The sequence below is a fragment of the Salvelinus alpinus genome, chromosome 11 (assembly GCF_045679555.1).
Source record: "Salvelinus alpinus chromosome 11, SLU_Salpinus.1, whole genome shotgun sequence".
Classification (NCBI taxonomy): domain Eukaryota; kingdom Metazoa; phylum Chordata; class Actinopteri; order Salmoniformes; family Salmonidae; genus Salvelinus; species Salvelinus alpinus.
The window spans coordinates 43,537,277-43,556,896 of record NC_092096.1 but is presented as its reverse complement, the minus strand read 5'-3'; the positions used below and the strand labels follow the sequence as shown (position 1 = coordinate 43,556,896).

The window sequence follows — 19,620 nt, the reverse complement described above, 5'->3', positions numbered from 1 at the left end:
CGCTCTCTCTCTCTCTCGCTCTCGCTCTCGCTCTCGCTCTCGCTCTCGCTCTCGCTCTCTCTCTCTCTCGCTCTCTCGCTCTCTGTCTATCACTCATTGTGTGGGTGTGTCAGACTTGACAGACTTGAGAACATTGCCTTACCTCTTGCCTCGGCTCTAGGAGGTAGATTAGCAGGGTATATGCAGCCCAGCAGGGCTCTGAGAAGCTTGAGAAAACGGTATAACCTCTGACCTGCCGTGTGCTTGAGGTCAGGTTTGCGCCAGCTGCACTTGGAGAATGGTACTTCCAGGTAATCTGAAAAGCTTTTCTGCGCAGTGGAATTTCAGTGAATGTTCCACTGCTGTTTGGCAGAGGGTATATTTCAGATGCAACTCTCCACAACGTTAGAGACAGAGGGGAAATAGCTGGGACACTGTAAAACATTAAATACCCACAGGAGAGGAAAAGAGGGGAAGATGAGAAGAGGTCCTCATTAAAGCTCATCACTGAGTCACACCATCACTCGTTTACTGCATTCTTTTAGTTCTCTTTCCTCTGTTGCCAGGCAGCTGACACACACTTGTATGGATGCCCCAATTAGCCTATAAACAAATGCTGTGTCGGGGTGAGCGTTCAGCTCCACGATGATTCTGGTTGGCAAACTTTGTTTGCACTAATGTTACTGGTAAAAACACACACAGCCAGCTCGAACAGCAACATCCTTCTCAGTAACGGTTACAGAAATGTTTTTACTTGCTATGACTGTGATATATTGTTTATCTACCTTAGTTGAATGCACTGACTAAATAAACTCAGCCAAAAAAGAAATGTCCTCTCACTGTCAACTGCGTTTATTTTCAGCAAACTTAACATGCGTAAATATGTGTATGAACATAACAAGATTCAACAACTGAGACGTAAACTGAGCAAGTTCCACAGACATGTGACTAACAGAAATGGAATAATGTGTCCCTGAACAAAGGCACCTGCAAGTTCCCGGACATTTCTGTGGGGGGGGGGGGGGGGGCGTAGCCCTCACCCTCCCATCCAACAGGTCCCAGACGTGCTCAATGGGATTGAGATCCGGGCTCTTCTCTGGCCATGTCAGAACACTGACATTCCTGTCTTGCAGGAAATCACGCACAGAACGAGCAGTATGGCTGGTGGCATTGTCATGCTGGAGGGTCATGTCAGGATGAGCCTGCAGGAAGGGTAACACATGAGGGAGGAGAAAGTCTTGCCTGTAACGCAACAAGCTCAGTCCGATGATGCTGTGACACACCGCCCCAGACCATGACGGACCCTCCACCTCCAAATTGATCCCGCTCCAGAGTACAGGCCTCGGTGTAACGCTCATTCCTTCGACGATAATCGCGAATCTTGTCATCCTGTAACTGTCACGAAGGTGTGATGTTCAGATGTACCGATCCTGTGCAGGTGTTGTTACACGTGGACGATCAGCTGTCCTTCCTGTCTCCCTGTAGCGCTGTCTTAGGCGTCTCACAGTATGGACATTGCAATTTATAGCCCTGGTCCCATCTGCAGTCCTCATGCCTCCTTGCAGCATGCCTAAGGCACATTCACGCATATGAGCAGGGACCCTGGGCATCTTTCTTTTGGTGTTTTTAGAGTCAGTAGAAAGGCCTCTTTAGTGTCCTAAGTTTTCATAACTGTGACCTTAATTGCCTACCGTCTGTAAGCTGTCAGTGTCTTAACGACCATTCCACAGGTGCATGTTCATTAATTGTTTATGGTTCATTGAACAAGCATGAGAAACAGTGTTAAAACCCTTTACAATGAAGATCTGTGAAGTTATTTGGATTTTTACGAATTTTTCTTTGAAAGACAGGGTCCTGAAAAGGGGACGTTTATTTTTTGGCTGAGTTTAGTAAGTCGGGATAAGAGTGTCTGCTAAATTTCCAAATGTATATGTGAAAATAAACATACCAAAATAATACACTGGGTATTAATTATTGGCTTTATTTCGGGAAGGAGATCATTTGAATAATACTCAGCATGCTTTGCAATTGTTAATTTTACATATACGTACATTTATATTTAGTTCATTTAGCAGACACTCTTATCACACCATAGTGTCGTCAGACTTCTGATACCAATGCAGGGTGAAAGGCGGCCACAAAACGGCGAACAGCTATAAATTTTTTTTTTCAAAATACAAAATACAGTTCTGGAAGGTATCTTGTTACAAAATACATTGGAGTGTACTCAGAACTAATTGAAATACATATTTCAAATACATGTAACAGAAATACTGGCAATCTCTGCACACACACACACACACTGCATAAATGATTTGGAGCTAAAAAGAGAGCTAAAACAACTGTGTGATTCTGCTGATCACTTCCATGTCACTGTGCTGTGTGATGTGATGACAGAGGAAGGCTGGTAAACATTTGAATCAAATCGGGACACATAGAAAGCATGAGAACAAATTGGGTTTTGAATCTTCAATGAGTGAACGTGAAGATTCGCTCATTGAAGATGCTGCTTGTCAAAATGAGGAGGCTGATTCAGTTGAAGTGCGAATCGAAGACTGTTGTTTTGATACAGGCTGAGTAAAATGAACATGCACACACACACACACACACACACACACACACACACACACACACACACACACACACACACACACACACACACACACACACACACACACACACACACACACCCCCCACCCCCCCCCCCACCCAGGCCAGACACAGATCACTATGTCCTCAGCGGTATTTCTATTCTGATGCTTAGATTGACCGTATTGAATCGTGTTCTCCAAAAACAAACTATTTTCTCAGTACTCATTACCTGATCCAATATTCCTCATGCGTGTGTGTGTTTATGTGCATGTGTGTGCGTGCATGTCTGTGTGCCTGTGTGTGTGTGCATTCGTGTACTGTATGTGCGCGTGTGTGCGCATGTGTGTCTGTGTGCGTATGTGTGTGTGTCTGTGTTTGTGTGTGTTTAGGGCCCATGATAGATGCACTTTACGCTCATTGAGATTCAAAGAGGACTTACAGTATTGATTGTAAATGTCAAATTGCTTTATTATCGTGGCTGGAGAGGCCTGGAATGCGTCCCAAATGGCACCCTATCCGCTATATACAGCACTATAGAGCCCTGGTCAAAAGTAGTGCACTTTATAGAAAAATGGGTGTCATTTGGGAAAGTTCTGGAGACAGCTGCATGTATCAGGGGCCAGAATCAATGAAGGCAGAAGCTGGTCTCTTTATATAATGGCTCTGTATGTACAGTATCTATGCCCAGATCAAATGAGCTGCCTACCAACTACACACATAACATAAACATCCTGGTTGCGTCCTGGCATCGTAATCCCTATATAGTGTACTACTTTTAAATCAGTGCCCATAGTAGTGCGTTATGAAGGGAAATATTTCCATTTGGGACTCAACCCCTTCCTGTTAGTAGATTGGCTGGAATTGAAATCAACAGTTTTGACAGGTAATCACTTGAAATCATAAATATATTCATAAACAGCAGGCCTACAGTGCACGTTGATTGATTTCAGCTGGTTTCCCTACAACATATACACTTGTGTAGCATATGATTTATACTTAATTAGATGTTGAGGCTACAGCACTTAGACTAAATTGAATCAACCTTAGATATTCAGTGTTCACCCTCTAGGCGTACCCGTGGGGATGTTGGAGTGTAATGCAGTTGATGTTTTGTAACAGCAGCACTATTCTACATAATTGTAAATGATACTGCTTTGAAAGCAGCTCACATGAAGCTCACTGCATGGTGCCTGAGGCGGAGAGGGGAAAGTGGTGGTTGGAAGTAAAGCTTTGTCAGTAATGATGTAGTACAGCTGAGGGAGGGAGGGAGAGAGGGAGAAGAGGGAGAAGAGGGAGAGGAGGGAGAGAGGGAGAGGAGGGAGGGAGAGGGAGAGAGAGAGAGGCTGTAGTCAGGATCAGACACCTCCCTCGATGCCCTTCCCCGACCAGGCTATCTCTAATAGCCCCAGTGTGACCAGGCTAGCCTCAGGAAGAAAACCCCTCCGGACGTTATTACCGGTGGCTCAGCGTGAATACGGAGGCTGGTGGCCGTTACTCATCGTCCAGCTGAAGGATTAACGGCCGGGGCCCGCGTTGACGCACTGGCGTACCCAGGTCATTACCGCGTCGGGTGTACGAACATTAAACTGGCCTAATCTGCCTGGACCAACGGGCTCTGTACGGCACGCCACTGAGGTGACTCCGCAGGGAAGGGAGTAGAGTTGGAGGAAGGCATAGAGAGGGAAACAGTGGAGGGAAGGAAGGGAGGGAAGGAAGGAGAAAAAACAGAGAAAGAATGAGAGGGGGGAGTGAAAGAAGGTCTGAATCAGAGAGCTATGGAGAATGGATGAAGGGAGGGGAGGAGTAAGGGAAGGAGGGGAGAATGAGAGAGAGAATGCGGGATGGAAGGACTGTCACAGAGAGCGGTAGAGAGACCAGGGACTCACCAAGGGAGGAAAGGCTAATCCTTCAGAGGAGGAGTAGTAGAGATAAAGAGGAGAGTGATTCAGAGAGAGAGAGATTGTGTGAGTGTAATATTTAGTGTTCACTTTTGTTTATCCATTTCACTTGCTTAGGAAATGTAAGCATATGTTTCCCATGCCAATAAAGCCTTTTGAATTGATTTGAATTGAGAGAGATGGAGAGAGTGTGACAGAGAAGAGAGAGAGTGACAGAGAGAGAAATAAAGAGGAGGCTGAGAGAGAGAGAGGAGGCTGAGAGAGAGCGACTGATCACCCCAATCCACAAAAGTGGAGACAAATTTGACCCCAATAACTACCGTGGGATATGCGTCAACAGCAAGCTTGGGAAAATCCTCTGCATTATCATTAACAGCAGACTCGTACATTTTCTCAGTGAAAACAATGTACGGAGCAAATGTCAAATTGGCTTTTTACCAAATTACCGTACACCCTAATTCACAAACAAACAAACCGAAACAAAGGCAAAGTCTTATCATGCTATGTTGATTTCAAAAAAGCTTTCGACTCAATTTGGCATGAGGGTCTGCTATACAAATTGATGGAAAGTGGTGTTGGGAGAAAAAGATACGACATTATAAAATCCATGTACACAAACAACAATTGTGGTAAAATTGGCAAAAAACACACACATTTCTTTCCACAGAACTGTGGGGTGAGACAGGGATGCAGCTTAAGCCCCACCCTCTTCAATATATAAAGCAATGAATTGGTGAGGGCACTAGAACTGATCTGGTGCTTCTGTCCCTATCCAAGGACGGCCTATAGCAACACCTAGAGCTTCTGCATAGATTCTGTCAGACTTGGGCCCTGACAGTAAATAACGGTGTTGCAAAAAAAGATCCAGTTGCCAGGACCACAAATACAAATCCATCTAGACACCGTTGCCCTTGAGTACACAAAAACTATACATACCTCGGCTTAAACATCAGCGCCACAGGTAACTTCCACAAAGCTGTTAACGAGCTGAGAGACAAGGCAAGAAGGGCCTTCTATGCCATCAAAAGGAACATCAAATTTGATGTTGCAAAAATATCCTCCGTGTAGAATGTAAAACACCAAATAATGCATGCAGAGCAGAATTAGGCCGATACCCGCTAATTATCAAAATCCAGAAAAGAGCCGTTAAATTCTACAACCACCTAAAAGGAAGTGATTTACAAACCTTCCATAACAAAGCCATCACCTACATAGAGATGAACTTAGGGAAGAGTCCCCTACCCAAACTGGTCCTAAGGCTCTGTTCACAAACACACAGACCCCACAGAGCCCCAGGACAGCAACAGAATTAGACCCAACCAAATCATGAGAAAACTACTTGACACATTGTAAAGAATTAACAAAAAAAACTGAGCAAACTAGAATGCTATTTGGCCCTAAACAGAGAGTACACAGTGGAAGAATACCTGATCACTGTGACTGACCCAAACTTAAGGAAAGCTTTGACTATGTACAGACTCAGTGAGCATAGCCTTGCTATTGAGAAAGGTGGCCGAAGGCAGACCTGGCTCGCAAGAGAACACATGTGTCGTGTCTTTGGCTATGCCGGATTAAGTGATATGACATGCTATTCTATAAAATAGTTTCTCCGTAATTAATATTACCTGATTGAGCTAATCATGTAAATGTAATTAACTAGAAAGTCGTGGCACCACAAAATAATATTTATAGAGCTGGTATCTTCCGAATAAACTCTTAAAGACCTAATAATATTTTACATCAATAGCAGTCAATATTAATCGTCACCTTATTTCAGTCTCATCTGAAAGTTGTAAATTCTTGGTTCACGAACCCTGGCTAACAAGTTGAATCAGCAATACAAAATTGGGTTTAATTATTTATTTACTAAATACCTAACTAATCACACGGAATTACATATACACAGAATGAATCATACCTTGATTACAAATTACGTCATAAAGGAAAATGTCCCTAGCGGGCGGAACAGATATGACAGCTTGTTACACAAAAGAAAAGGGGCTGGGTTTGAGTGAAAGAGTGGGAAGACTGAGGAACAAAGGGCGAAGCTGTGCTATCGTAAATACAATATCTTATGCATTCTAAATTGCCACCCATTTGGAAAAGGAAAATGCAATAAATATTTACTCTGAGCTGTGCTTCAGTAGGTTTGTGGTAGATGGAAGGCCGTGTTGCCCAACTGAGTCCTTTGTCCTTTGAAGAATGTCTCTGCTGGTAAATTGGATAGTTATAGTAATGTCGTTGTGTGGTAGACGGGATACTCTGTTTGTCCTATCCTAATTTACGTTTGCAGCTGCTGTTGCTAACTCAACGTCTAGGAGGTATCACTTCTATAGTGAATAAGAGTTCAAAGTTCATACCATTCGCAACCAAAGCTCACGCTGATGTTGGCTTCATTCTGTAGTTATTATCTGAACCATTCTGACATCGGACCGTCGTCCTCACATCCTCGGAACAGGAGGTTAAATTTTCGTCAATGGCTTAAATAGTGGAGGGAGAAAAGGGGTGTTTCATAATTTACAACCTATTCTGGATTACCAGAATATAGTTCATTTCCCCCCAACTTCTGATGTTCCCAGAATCTCTATGTTAACCAAGGGGTTTTACATTACATTACATTTAAGTCATTTAGCAGACGCTCTTATCCAGAGCGACTTACAAATTGGTGCATTCACCTTATGATATCCAGTGGAACAACCACTTTACAATAGTGCATCTAACTCTTTTAAGGAGGGGGGGGGGTTAGAAGGATTACTTTATCCTATCCTAGGTATTCCTTAAAGAGGTGGGGTTTCAGGTGTCTCCGGAAGGTGGTGATTGACTCCGCTGACCTGGCGTCGTGAGGGAGTTTGTTCCACCATTGGGGTGCCAGAGCAGCGAACAGTTTTGACTGGGCTGAGCGGGAACTGTACTTCCTCAGAGGTAGGGAGGCGAGCAGGCCAGAGGTGGATGAACGCCGTGCCCTTGTTTGGGTGTAGGGCCTGATCAGAGCCTGAAGGTACGGAGGTGCCGTTCCCCTCACAGCTCCGTAGGCGAGCACCATGGTCTTGTAGCGGATGCGAGCTTCAACTGGAAGCCAGTGGAGAGAGCGGAGGAGCGGGGTGACGTGAGAGACCTTGGGAAGGTTGAACACCAGACGGGCTGCAGCGTTCTGGATGAGTTGTAGGGGTTTAATGGCACAGGCAGGGAGCCCAGCCAACAGCGAGTTGCAGTAATCCAGACGGGAGATTCCGTGTGAGGCAGGGTCGTACTCTGCGAATGTTGTAGAGCATGAACCTACAGGAACGGGTCACCGCCTTGATGTTAGTTGAGAACGACAGGGTGTTGTCCAGGATCACGCCAAGGTTCTTAGCACTCTGGGAGGAGGACACAATGGAGTTGTCAACCGTGATGGCGAGATCATGGAATGGGCAGTCCTTCCCCGGGAGGAAGAGCAGCTCCATCTTGCCGAGGTTCAGCTTGAGGTGGTGATCCGTCATCCACACTGATATGTCTGCCAGACATGCAGAGATGCGATTCGCCACCTGGTTATCAGAAGGGGGAAAGGAGAAGATTAATTGTGTGTCGTCTGCATAGCAATGATAGGAGAGACCATGTGAGGATATGACAGAGCCAAGTGACTTGGTGTATAGCGAGAATAGGAGAGGGCCTAGAACAGAGCCCTGGGGGACACGTCACCTGGTAGGAGCGACCTGTCAGGTAGGGCGCAATCCAAGCGTGGGCCGCGCCGGAGATGCCCAACTCGGAGAGGGTGGAGAGGAGGATCTGATGGTTCACAGTATCAAAGGCAGCCGATAGGTCTAGAAGGATGAGAGCAGAGGAGAGAGAGTTAGCTTTAGCAGTGCGGAGCGCCTCCGTGACACAGAGAAGAGCAGTCTCAGTTGAATGACTAGTCTTGAAACCTGACTGATTTGGATCAAGAAGGTCATTCTGAGAGAGATAGCAGGAGAGCTGGCCAAGGACGGCACGTTCAAGAGTTTGGAGAGAAAAGAAAGAAGGGATACTGGTCTGTAGTTGTTGACATCGGAGGGATCGAGTGTAGGTTTTTTCAGAAGGGGTGCAACTCTCGCTCTCTTGAAGACGGAAGGGACGTAGCCAGCGGTCAAGGATGAGTTGATGAGCGAGGTGAGGTAAGGGAGAAGGTCTCCGGAAATGGTCTGGAGAAGAGAGGAGGGGATAGGGTCAAGCGTGCAGGTTGTTGGGCGGCCGGCCGTCACAAGACGCCGGCCGTCACAAAGAGGTCAAAGCACAGGGTAGGGCAGTGTGAGCAGAACCAGCGGTGTCGTTTGACTTAGCAAACGAGGATCGGATGTCGTCGACCTTCTTTTCAAAATGGTTGACGAAGTCATCCGCAGAGAGGGAGGAGGGGGGGGGGGGAGGATTCAGGAGGGAGGAGAAGGTGGCAAAGAGCTTCCTAGGGTTAGAGGCAGATGCTTGGAATTTAGAGTGGTAGAAAGTGGCTTTAGCAGCAGAGACAGAAGAGGAGAATGTAGAGAGGAGGGAGTGAAAGGATGCCAGGTCCGCAGGGAGGCGAGTTTTCCTCCATTTCCGCTCGGCTGCCCGGAGCCCTGTTCTGTGAGCTCGCAATGAGTCGTCGAGCCACGGAGCAGGAGGGGAGGACCGAGCCGGCCTGGAGGATAGGGGACATAGAGAGTCAAAGGATGCAGAAAGGGAGGAGAGGAGGGTTGAGGAGGCAGAATCAGGAGATAGGTTGGAGAAGGTTTGAGCAGAGGGAAGAGATGATAGGATGGAAGAGGAGAGAGTAGCGGGGGAGAGAGAGCGAAGGTTGGGACGGCGCGATACCATCCGAGTAGGGGCAGTGTGGGAAGTGTTGGATGAGAGCGAGAGGGAAAAGGATACAAGGTAGTGGTCGGAGACTTGGAGGGGAGTTGCAATGAGATTAGTGGAAGAACAGCATCTAGTAAAGATGAGGTCAAGCGTATTGCCTGCCTTGTGAGTAGGGGGGGAAGGTGAGAGGGTGAGGTCAAAAGAGGAGAGGAGTGGAAAGAAGGAGGCAGAGAGGAATGAGTCAAAGGTAGACGTGGGGAGGTTAAAGTCATCCAGAACTGTGAGAGGTGAGCCATCCTCCTGAAAGGAGCTTATCAAGGCGTCAAGCTCATTGATGAACTCTCCAAGGGAACCTGGAGGGCGATAAATGATAAGGATGTTAAACTTGAAAGGGCTGGTAACTGTGACAGCATGGAATTCAAAGGAGGCGATAGACAGATGGGTCAGGGGAGAAAGAGAGAATGTCCACTTGGGAGAGATGAGGATCCCAGTGCCACCACCCCGCTGACCAGAAGCTCTCGGGGTGTGCGAGAACACGTGGGCAGACGAGGAGAGAGCAGTAGGAGTAGCAGTGTTATCAGTGGTAATCCATGTTTCCGTCAGTGCCAAGAAGTCGAGGGACTGGAGGGAAGCATAGGCTGAGATGAACTCTGCCTTGTTGGCCGCAGATCGGCAGTTCCAGAGGCTGCCGGAGACCTGGAACTCCACGTGGGTCGTGCGCGCTGGGACCACCAGGTTAGAGTGGCAGCGGCCACGCGGTGTGAAGCGTTTGTATGGTCTGTGCAGAGAGGAGAGAAGAGGGATAGACAGACACATAGTTGACAGGCTACAGAATAGGCTACGTTAATGCAAAGGAGATTGGAATGACAAGTGGACTACACGTCTCGAATGTTCAGAAAGTTAAGCTTACGTTGCAAAAAATCTTATTGACTAAAATGATACAGTACTGCTGGCTGGTGAAGTAGGCTAGCTAGCAGTGGCTGCGTTGTTGACTTTGTTTGAAAGTGTAGCTGGCTAAGTAACCTCGATAACTGGCTAGGTAACCTCGATAACCTCGTTTTCTAATGTCACATCAGTAGAGTAGAGAGAGGAAAAAGGGGGGAAGAGGTATTTATGGCTGTCATAAACCTACCCCCAGGCCAACGTCATGACACAGGCTATGTGCACACTGCCCACAAAATGAGGTGGAAACTGAGCTGCACTTCCTAACCCCCTGCCAAATGTATGACCATATTAGAGACACATATTGCCCTCAGATTACGCAGATACACAAAGAGTTCGAAAACAAACCCAATTTTGATAAACTCCCATATCTATTGGGTGAAATACCACAGTGTGCCATCACAGCAGCAAGATTTGTGACCTGTTGCCACAAGAGAAGGCCTACCAGTGAAGAACAAACACCATTGTAAATACAACCCATATTTGATTTATTTTCCCTTTTGTACTTTAACTATTTGCACATAATATGACATTTGTAACGAGAGATAGAGAGAGAGAGAGAGAGAGAGAGAGAGAGAGAGAACGAGCGAGAGAGAGCCCGAGAGAGCGCGAGAGAGCGAGAGCCCGAGAGAGCGCGAGAGAGCGAGAACGAGAGAGGCTAAAGCGTCAGGAGCTGCAGTTTAGGCCCAGTGCTCTAGGGAGATATCACAGAAAGTTTACTGTACATGATAACAGGGGTTAGGTCAGAACTGGGAAGATTTAGCTAACATCACAACTCTGTTGTTGGGTTACTGTAGTTGTACTCTATATTACACTATTGTAGATTAGGTATCCATCCAGACAACCAATCATCCACAAACACACACTAGGCTCGGCAATATCGGCCTAGTTTTGTTTGACGTGGGTATCATGATGTCAGCCATTTTCAAACAGCGTTTAGAAATTCTCTGTATTGTATGATCACATGCACAGAAACACATTGAAAAAGCGCCATTCATTTTTAAAACTGAATATTTTGTGCACTGTAGTTAAACAATTCTGATGGGATATGGAACATTCCTGGCAAACTTCAGTAGAAGGAGACGGTGTCAGATCCCACCATCAAGCACAGAGATGCAGCAGACTACACCATAGGAGACCCCACCCAACCCCCCCCCCCACACACACACCCTTGAAAAAAAAAACATACATATGCATGCACGACAATCATTCGCCTTGGGAGAACGAAACCCAAACTCTTAAGGCAGCGATTGGGAGCACTCATTTTACATTGCCTTTACTGAACGACAATGACAACAGAATGACATAAACATCAAAACGTGAACATTTCCTGAATGTTCCCCTAGATACGGTTGTTATGTTCTTTTCCCCCACTCTGCAGACGAGACATATTGGAAATGTCAAGCACATTACAGAGGCTGTCTGCATGACTGGGACGTTTCAGAGGGATAATTCTGGGAAATTACAGAGGGAGTCAAATCTGTCTGTCTGTCTGTCTGTCTGTCTGTCTGTCTGTCTGTCTGTCTGTCTGTCTGTCTGTCTGTCTGTCTGTCTGTCTGTCTGTCTGTCTGTCTGTCTGTCTGTCTGTCTGTCTGTCTGTCTGTCTGTCTGTCTGTCTGTCTGTCTGTCTGTCAAATCACAGTACAGCATGCTGCCTGCTGGCCCCTGATACCTGTAAGATACTGTACAGGAGGATGTAGTGACCTAGCACGTACGTATCTGACTCACCTGCCTTAGTTTAGGGAGAGGTTTATGGGGAGAGTGTTTTAGAGTTTTTCTCCTACCTGCCTTTGTTGGCGACAGGCCCCTTGTATGTGGGTGTGTGTGTGTGCGTGCATGTCTGGTGGCAGTGCCAGACCCATCAGGCCCATCAACCTGCCTAATGGCTGGGGGATTACTTGGTTGTTTGTATGTGTGTGTGTACTGAGTCGTGTGATTCAGAGAAACATATTTAATTTTGTATTTATTTTACCTTTATTTATACAGGTTTTTTCTCATTGAGATAATGTCTCTTTTCCAAGAGAGACCTGGTCCAATAGCAGCAGGGGGAACAACGTTTCAGACAAAACAACTTACATACATACACTGACACAACATTAATCAAAACTATAAACACACATACAGTACAACAATTACATATTACATTAAAAACACAAACATCTTGACTAAAAACAGCTGGCCTAAAAACAATGACACTCTTCTATGATATACACATCGATCAAGTGTTTAAACTCCACCAACGGAACTAGATCATCACATCTTAAAATGTTCAGGAGAGAATTCCAGGACCACGGTGCTAAGTAACTAAAACTATTTCTACCATGACCTGTTCTAATGTTTGGTACTGTTAGAAGCAAATCAGAATGGGACCGTAATTGATATTTATTTACTGACCTGACTAAAAAAAGAACAGAGATAAAATGGCATTTTACCCAGTATGGCCTTATAAATCAGTGTATATGAGTATTTAAGCCTACGCAAGGTCAATGACGACCAGCCAACAGAGCTGTAGAGATCACAATGATGTGTTAGACATTTCTGATTTGTAATGACCCTGAGGGCTGCATGATACACTGAATCAAGTGCTCTCAGGGTAGTGGCTGAGGCCTGCATATATATAACATCACTAAAATCTAAAACCGACAGTAATGTACATCGTACCAGCTCCTTCCTGGCCTCAACAGACAAACAAGCCTTATGCCGGTAATAAAATCCTATTTTCAGCTTGAGCTTCCTTATCAAGTTCTCTACATGCACAGTGAAGCTCAGTTTATCATCAACCCACACCCAAATATTTGTACACTTTAACTTGCTCTATAGTATGTCCAGCCAATGTAGCAATGACATGATTTGTAACATGCCTGGCATTTGAAAATACCATGCATTTCGTTTTACCCGAATTTAGAATCAGCTTTAAATCATACAGATTCTGTTGTATGATGTTAAATGCTCTTTGGGCATTTTCAAAAGCTAAAGATAAACTACTACCACTTGAATAAAGAACAGTATCATCTGCATAAAAATGAACATCCGCTGTTTCAATACGATCCCCAATGTTGTTGATATACAAAATGAACAACAGTGGGCACAAAATAGAACCTTGCGGAACTCCTGAGCACACCTCTATGGACTCAGATTTACAACCATCCGCCATTACACATTGTGTACAATTTGATAGGTTATTTATAAACCAATCTAGACCATGACCAGTAATTCCACAACATTTTAACCTTTGCACTAACACAGCATGGTCCACGATGTCAAAAAACTTCGACAAATCAATAAAAACAGACACACAATGTAACTTCTTATCAAGAGCACAGTGGATGTCATTTATAACCTTAAATGTTGCTGAAACAGTGCTGTGGCCAGACCTAAAACCTGATTGCATTCCATTTAGGATGTTGTTTTCTTGGAAGTAGGTATTTAGCTGCCTACTAACTAAGGACTCCAGTACCTTTGACAGTACAGACAATTTTGATATGGGTCGATAGTTGTCAAGTAGCGAGGGATCTCCACCTTTCAGGAGAGGCAGTACAAAAGCAGATTTCCGTAACTTGGGGATTTCCTTAACATCAAGCGTAAGGTTAAAAATACATGTTAAGGGGGGAGCAATGTTGTCTGTGGCTAGGTGTGGGAGCCGGGGGTCTAGTTCATCAGGGCCAGGGGATTTTTTAAAATCAATTTCTTTCAGGGCTTTACACACTTCTGAAACAGAGAAGGATGAAAAGGAGAACCTGGTGAAGGAGTGCACAGGGGTGTCAGATACATTTATAAGGGGCTCAATTATACCTTTGACCTTTTCAAATAAACTGCCTGCATCTAAGAAATGCTGGTTCAAGGCTTTCAGAATGGAGGTTCTCTCAGTTACAATATGTGTGTCGACCAACAATTGTTTAGGAAGCTGTGTATCTTTTCTGCACTCCAAACCTCTCACTACTTGCCAAAATTTGGATGGATTATTTACATTTTGTGAAGTAGATTTCAGGTAGTGGTCTGCTTTCAATTTACGGATCATAGCCACACCCATATTTCGAAGACGTTTATTTGCCATCCAATCATCTGACAAACCAGTCCCTCTTGCTTTAGCCCACATAGCATTTTGTTCCCTTATGATTTTTGTAAGTTCCTTAGTAAACAAAGGGTTCTCTCTGCCCTTAATCCTGAACATTTTTTAAAGGGGCATGCCTATTGCATACATCCTGGAATGTGTTGTGGAAGTAAGAAAAGGCTAGTTCAACATCAGGGATTAATTCCATTCTATTCCATTCAATGCTACATCATGTAAAAAACCTTGAATATCAAACCGCTTCCAGTTTCTTTTCGTAATAACACGTGGAGATTTCTTAGGAATTTTACCATCTCTCACACAGGCAATAGCACAGTGATCACTTATGTCATTTACAAAAATACCAGAAGCATTAAAACGATGAGGAGTATTGGTTAAGATCAAATCAATCAAAGAGGATTTCAGAGGATATTTTATATTCAACCTAGTTTTACACTGTTGACAATCTGAGTGAGATTGTAGGTATTGCACAGAATTTTAAGTTGATCAGAGCTAGATGTTAGCCAGTCCTGATTCAGATCACCCATCAGGACGAACTCAGAATTGACATTCTGTGATAACAATTTGAAAATACAATCCAGAGGGCCAACAGTAGCAGATGGAGGTCTATAACAACAAGATACAACAATATTTAAAGATGAGCCAAGGTTTAGGTTGAAAGACAGATATTCAAATTGCTAAGTTTAGTAACAGAAGTCAGAACGACCACCGTCTTTTACATATACAGCAACACCACCACCCTTAGATTTACGATCTGTACGAAAAACATTGAAACCATTTATGCCAATATTTTTGTCTGTAATAGATTTTTTTAAGACAGGTTTCAGAAAGCATAAATACATCCAGGTTGGCAGTTTTTATCCATATACTCACAAAATCAAGCTTCGGCAGAAGACTTCTTACATTCATATGCAAAAACTTCAGGCCACTCTGACTACTTAATTCGGCAGGGGTAAGAATGTCAGTAACTGGGTTAGACTGGACATTTCCAGACAAAAGAAGCAGCAAGATAATGGCAAGTCTAGATCGAGGGTTACAACATTTGGAGTTACAGACAGCACTTGAACGAGAATCCATAGTCACCAGAGTCTTTAACGTAACATATTTCAGGAGATGTGTGAAGTCCAGAGACATGGTTAAGTATCAAGAGAACAGTCCTGACATGTAAGCCCAAGAGTCCGATTTCTCCCGTATTGTTCGGGATAAATGTGCAGATGTAGGTCATCCTCACTTCTATCACACTGATAATGTAGTGATACACCTGAGACAGCAGCAGAGAGACAATGCTGCTAAACTATCCGGCTGTGACAAGACAGAACAGAACAGATCAGAACTGCACAAAGAGAGCAGAACTGGACCTGCACATCACCATCGTCAGACCTGGGAGAGTGAAGGACGGGAAACACTATAAAGGAACATTGGCCGTGCCTAGACTTGTTGTGCTGTCGAGTCCCTCTGTCTCACACGGAGTGCTCTGGGGACGTGTCCACAGCCTGTGGTAGAGACCTACAGTGCCTTGCAAAAGTATTCATCCCCCTTGGCGTTTTTCCTATTTTGTTGCATTACAAACTGTAATTTAAATGAATTTTTATTTGGATTTCATGTAATGGACATACACAAAATAGTCCAAATTGGTGAATTGAAATGAAAAAAATTACTTGTGTCAAAAAATTCTAAAATATTAAAACGGAAAAGTGGTGCGGGAAATATGTATTCACCCCCTTGGCTATGAAGCCCCTAAATAAGATCTGGTGCAACCAATTACCTTCAGAAGTCACATAATTAGTTAAATAAAGTCCACCTGTACAATCTCAGTGTCACTTGATCTGTCACATGATCTCAGTATATATACACCTGTTCTGAAAGGCCCCAGTCTGCAACACCACTAAGCAAGGGGCACCACCAAGCAAGCGGCACCATGAAGACCAAGGAGCTCTCCAAACAGGTCAGGGACAAGGTTGCGGAGAAGTACAGATCAGGGTTGGGTTATAAAAAATATCCGAAACTTTGAATTATAAAAAATGTGAAAGAATATGGCACCACAATAAATCTGCCAAGAGAGGGCCGCCCACAAAAACTCACGGACCAGGCAAGGAGAGCATTAATCAGAGAGGCAACAAAGAGACCAAAGATAACCCTAAAGGAGCTGCAAAGCTCCACAGTAGAGATTGGAATATCTGTCCATAGGACCGCTTTAAGCCGTACACTCCACAGAGCTCGGCTTTATGGAAAAGTGGTCAGAAAAAATTGTTTAAAGAAAAAAATAAGCAAACACGTTTGGTGTTCGCCAAAATGGCATGTGGGGAGACTCCCCATATATGGAAGAAGGTACTCTGGTCAGATGAGACTAAAATTTAGATTTTTGGCCATCAAGGAAAACGCTATGTGTGGCGTAAACCCAACACATCTCATCACCCCGAGAGCACCATCCCACAGTGAAGCATGGTGGTGGCAGCATCATGCTATGGGGGTGTTTTTCATTGGCAGAGACTTTGAAACTGGTCAGAATTGAAGGAATGATGGATGGCGCTAAATACAGGGAAATGCTTGAGGGAAACCTGTTTCAGTCTTCCAGAGATTTGAGACTGTAAGCCACTGTAGTTAATAGGCCAACTGAACAAAATATAGCCACTCATAATTAGATCATGTTGATTTGGAAGGCAGTACGAAATGATGGTGAATTAAGATGCTCAGCTGGATTTGAGAGAAACTCTTAGCTTGTTAACCGTGACTTGTTGTTGTGTGAGTTTTAACTTGGGAATTGGACTTGTTTTCACCCTGTACTGAATGTTGATGGCTTTCCTTTTAAGGAGGGAGACCAGACCCAGTGAGTCTATTAGACAAGATCAATGCTATCTCGATCAGAGGAATAACATTAGCTGTAATGACAGGAAATGGATTTGAAGATATTGGGCTTGAGGGAGATGCATTGATTACTATAATTAATGGACAATTGATTCTGTTACAATTACTGTTATTATAGGGATAATTATTGTTGGTTCGCCAGTATGCTGTGTTCTTGTTAAACGTTAGGTAGGAATCCGGATCCTCATTATGATTCTCATTATGATCATAGATTTGAATAGAACACGTTATTGTCCACACGATGTGGAATGTTGCCTTTGACTCCACGGTGGCATCATATGTGTTCAATTGTTTTGGAGCAAAGGTGTCATACAGGAGTAGTCCAATTGGAATTGTCACATGTACCGAAAGTTCTAGTTGAGGTGAAGATGGATGCTTTGAATTATCTACCCGCTGTTACCCATCCACTGTCCCTGTCCCTCCCACATCGCGTAATTGGACTTTAAGACTGACTGAGAGATGATTTGTCCCCTGGTGCTTCTACACAGCTTCTACATCTACATTGCTTGCTGTTTGGGGGTTTGGGCTGGGTTTCTGTACAGCACTTTGTGACATCAGCTGATGTAAGAAGGGCTTTATAAATGAATTTGATTTGATTGATTGGTGAGAGATAGAGAGAGGGGAGGAGGAGGTGGGGACTCCAAATGGCAGTCTGAATATGTTTAGGATCCTCAGGTGCTCACTACAGCCAGCTCACTCATTAAAAACACTATTAAGACATCCCAAGGAGTCGGGGGGGGGGGGGGGGGGTCAGTGAGAGAGAAGCGCAAAGAGAGAGGTGGGCGGTGGGAGAGCACAGCATGTGTCATCTGGTTGGTCACTTGTCACGGCTAAGCGTTTAAGTCGAGGGCGATTTTTGTAATTGGAGCGTGGCGGAATGGAATTTGTAATTCAGCGGAATGCTTAGTTCTGGCAACGACCCATGCTTTAGTGCGCCTGTCTTCCCTGATATTCTTCGCTCCAAACCCAGACCGCAGCGCCTGAAATGTGATGTAGTAATGCAATATTGAGCATTAGAAATGCTTCTTTTTTAAAGCCCAGCGTATACTGGGAGTGGTGAGACTGGACAGGCACTCTCTCTCTCTCTCTCAGGTTAATATTTAGTGTGCGTGTCCGGCCGTCAAGAGCGCTAACGCACAAACACAAATGCAGATACACGCACACACGCACACATTTGGAATGGGCCGTCAGATCCTCAAGAGGTTCTACAGCTGTACAATTGAGAGTATCTTGACCTGTTGCATCACCGCCTGGTATGGCAACTGCTTGGCGCTACAGAGGATAATGCGTACGGCCCAGTACATCACTGGGGCCGAGCCTCCTGCCATCCAGGATCTCTATACCAGGCGGTGTCAGAGGAAGGCCCTAGAATTTGTCAAAGACTCCAGCCACCCAAGTCATAGACTGTTCTCTCTGCTACCACACGGCAAACGGTACCGGAGTGCCAAGTCTTGCTCTGAACTCACTGGACTCAGACGTTCACCACATACTATACTGACATTACAACACACACACACTACATATGCTCACCCACACAGTCACACTAGCTGCTGCTGCTCTGTTTATTATCTATAAATATATGTTCTAGTCATTTCTACCCCTACCTACATGTGCATATTAGTTAAATTACCTCAAAGGCTGTACTCTTGGTATATAGCCATGTTATTACCTTGTACCCCTTTTTTTAACCTTTATTTAACTAGGCAAGTCAGTTAAGAACAAATTCTTATTTTTAATGACGGCCTAGGAACAGTGGGTTAACTGCCTTGTTCAGGGGCAGAACGACAGATTTTTACCTTGTCAGCTCGGGGATTCAATCTTGCAACCTTTCGGTTACTAGTCCAACGCTCTAACCACTAGGCTACCCTTGCACATTAAAGCAGAGCCGGTACTCCTTGAATATAGCCTTGTTATTGTTATTTATTTTATTACTATTTCCTTTTTTTTATTTAGCAAATTTGTCATACTTTTTTAACTCTGCGTTGTTGAGAAAGGACTCGTAGGTACGCATTTCATGGTCTGCAGATGTTGTATTCGACGCATGTGACAAACACAATTTGATTTGATTGGTTCGACATACCTCTCTTTCTCTCTGCCCCACTCTCTCTCCCTCTGTAACACTTCATCATATCATCCACACAGCGCTGTGGGGTCAGAGTGGACATATGCTGTACTCAGTTTAGTCACGGAGAAAATACATGTCGTTAATGCAACCTCTCCTCTTTCTCTGTGCTTCGAGCTTGTTGTAGCCAACTGCAGCCGTCCATGTTGGTAATTCTATGGTCTGGAGGTTTTAGATTTCTTGGCTCCCTCCATTGCTTTGGTCATGATGAGTACACGTGAGAGTGTACATTATGTACTGTAGTCGTACACGTGACAGCTTACGTACCTTATGTAGTAGTGCACGTGAACGTAGAGGCTATTTAATTGTCCGAACCTATGTAACAGTACATGTGATAACATATGTAATATTACATGTCAGATTGG

At 44.5% G+C, this 19,620-nt stretch overlaps 1 protein-coding gene across 3 annotated transcripts in view; it reads left to right on the top strand.

The window, feature by feature from the left end:
* The window catches only part of LOC139534227 (metabotropic glutamate receptor 8-like), a 245,152-nt gene that overhangs the window by 203,858 nt on the left and 21,674 nt on the right, over positions 1-19,620 (top strand). The window lies entirely within an intron of this gene.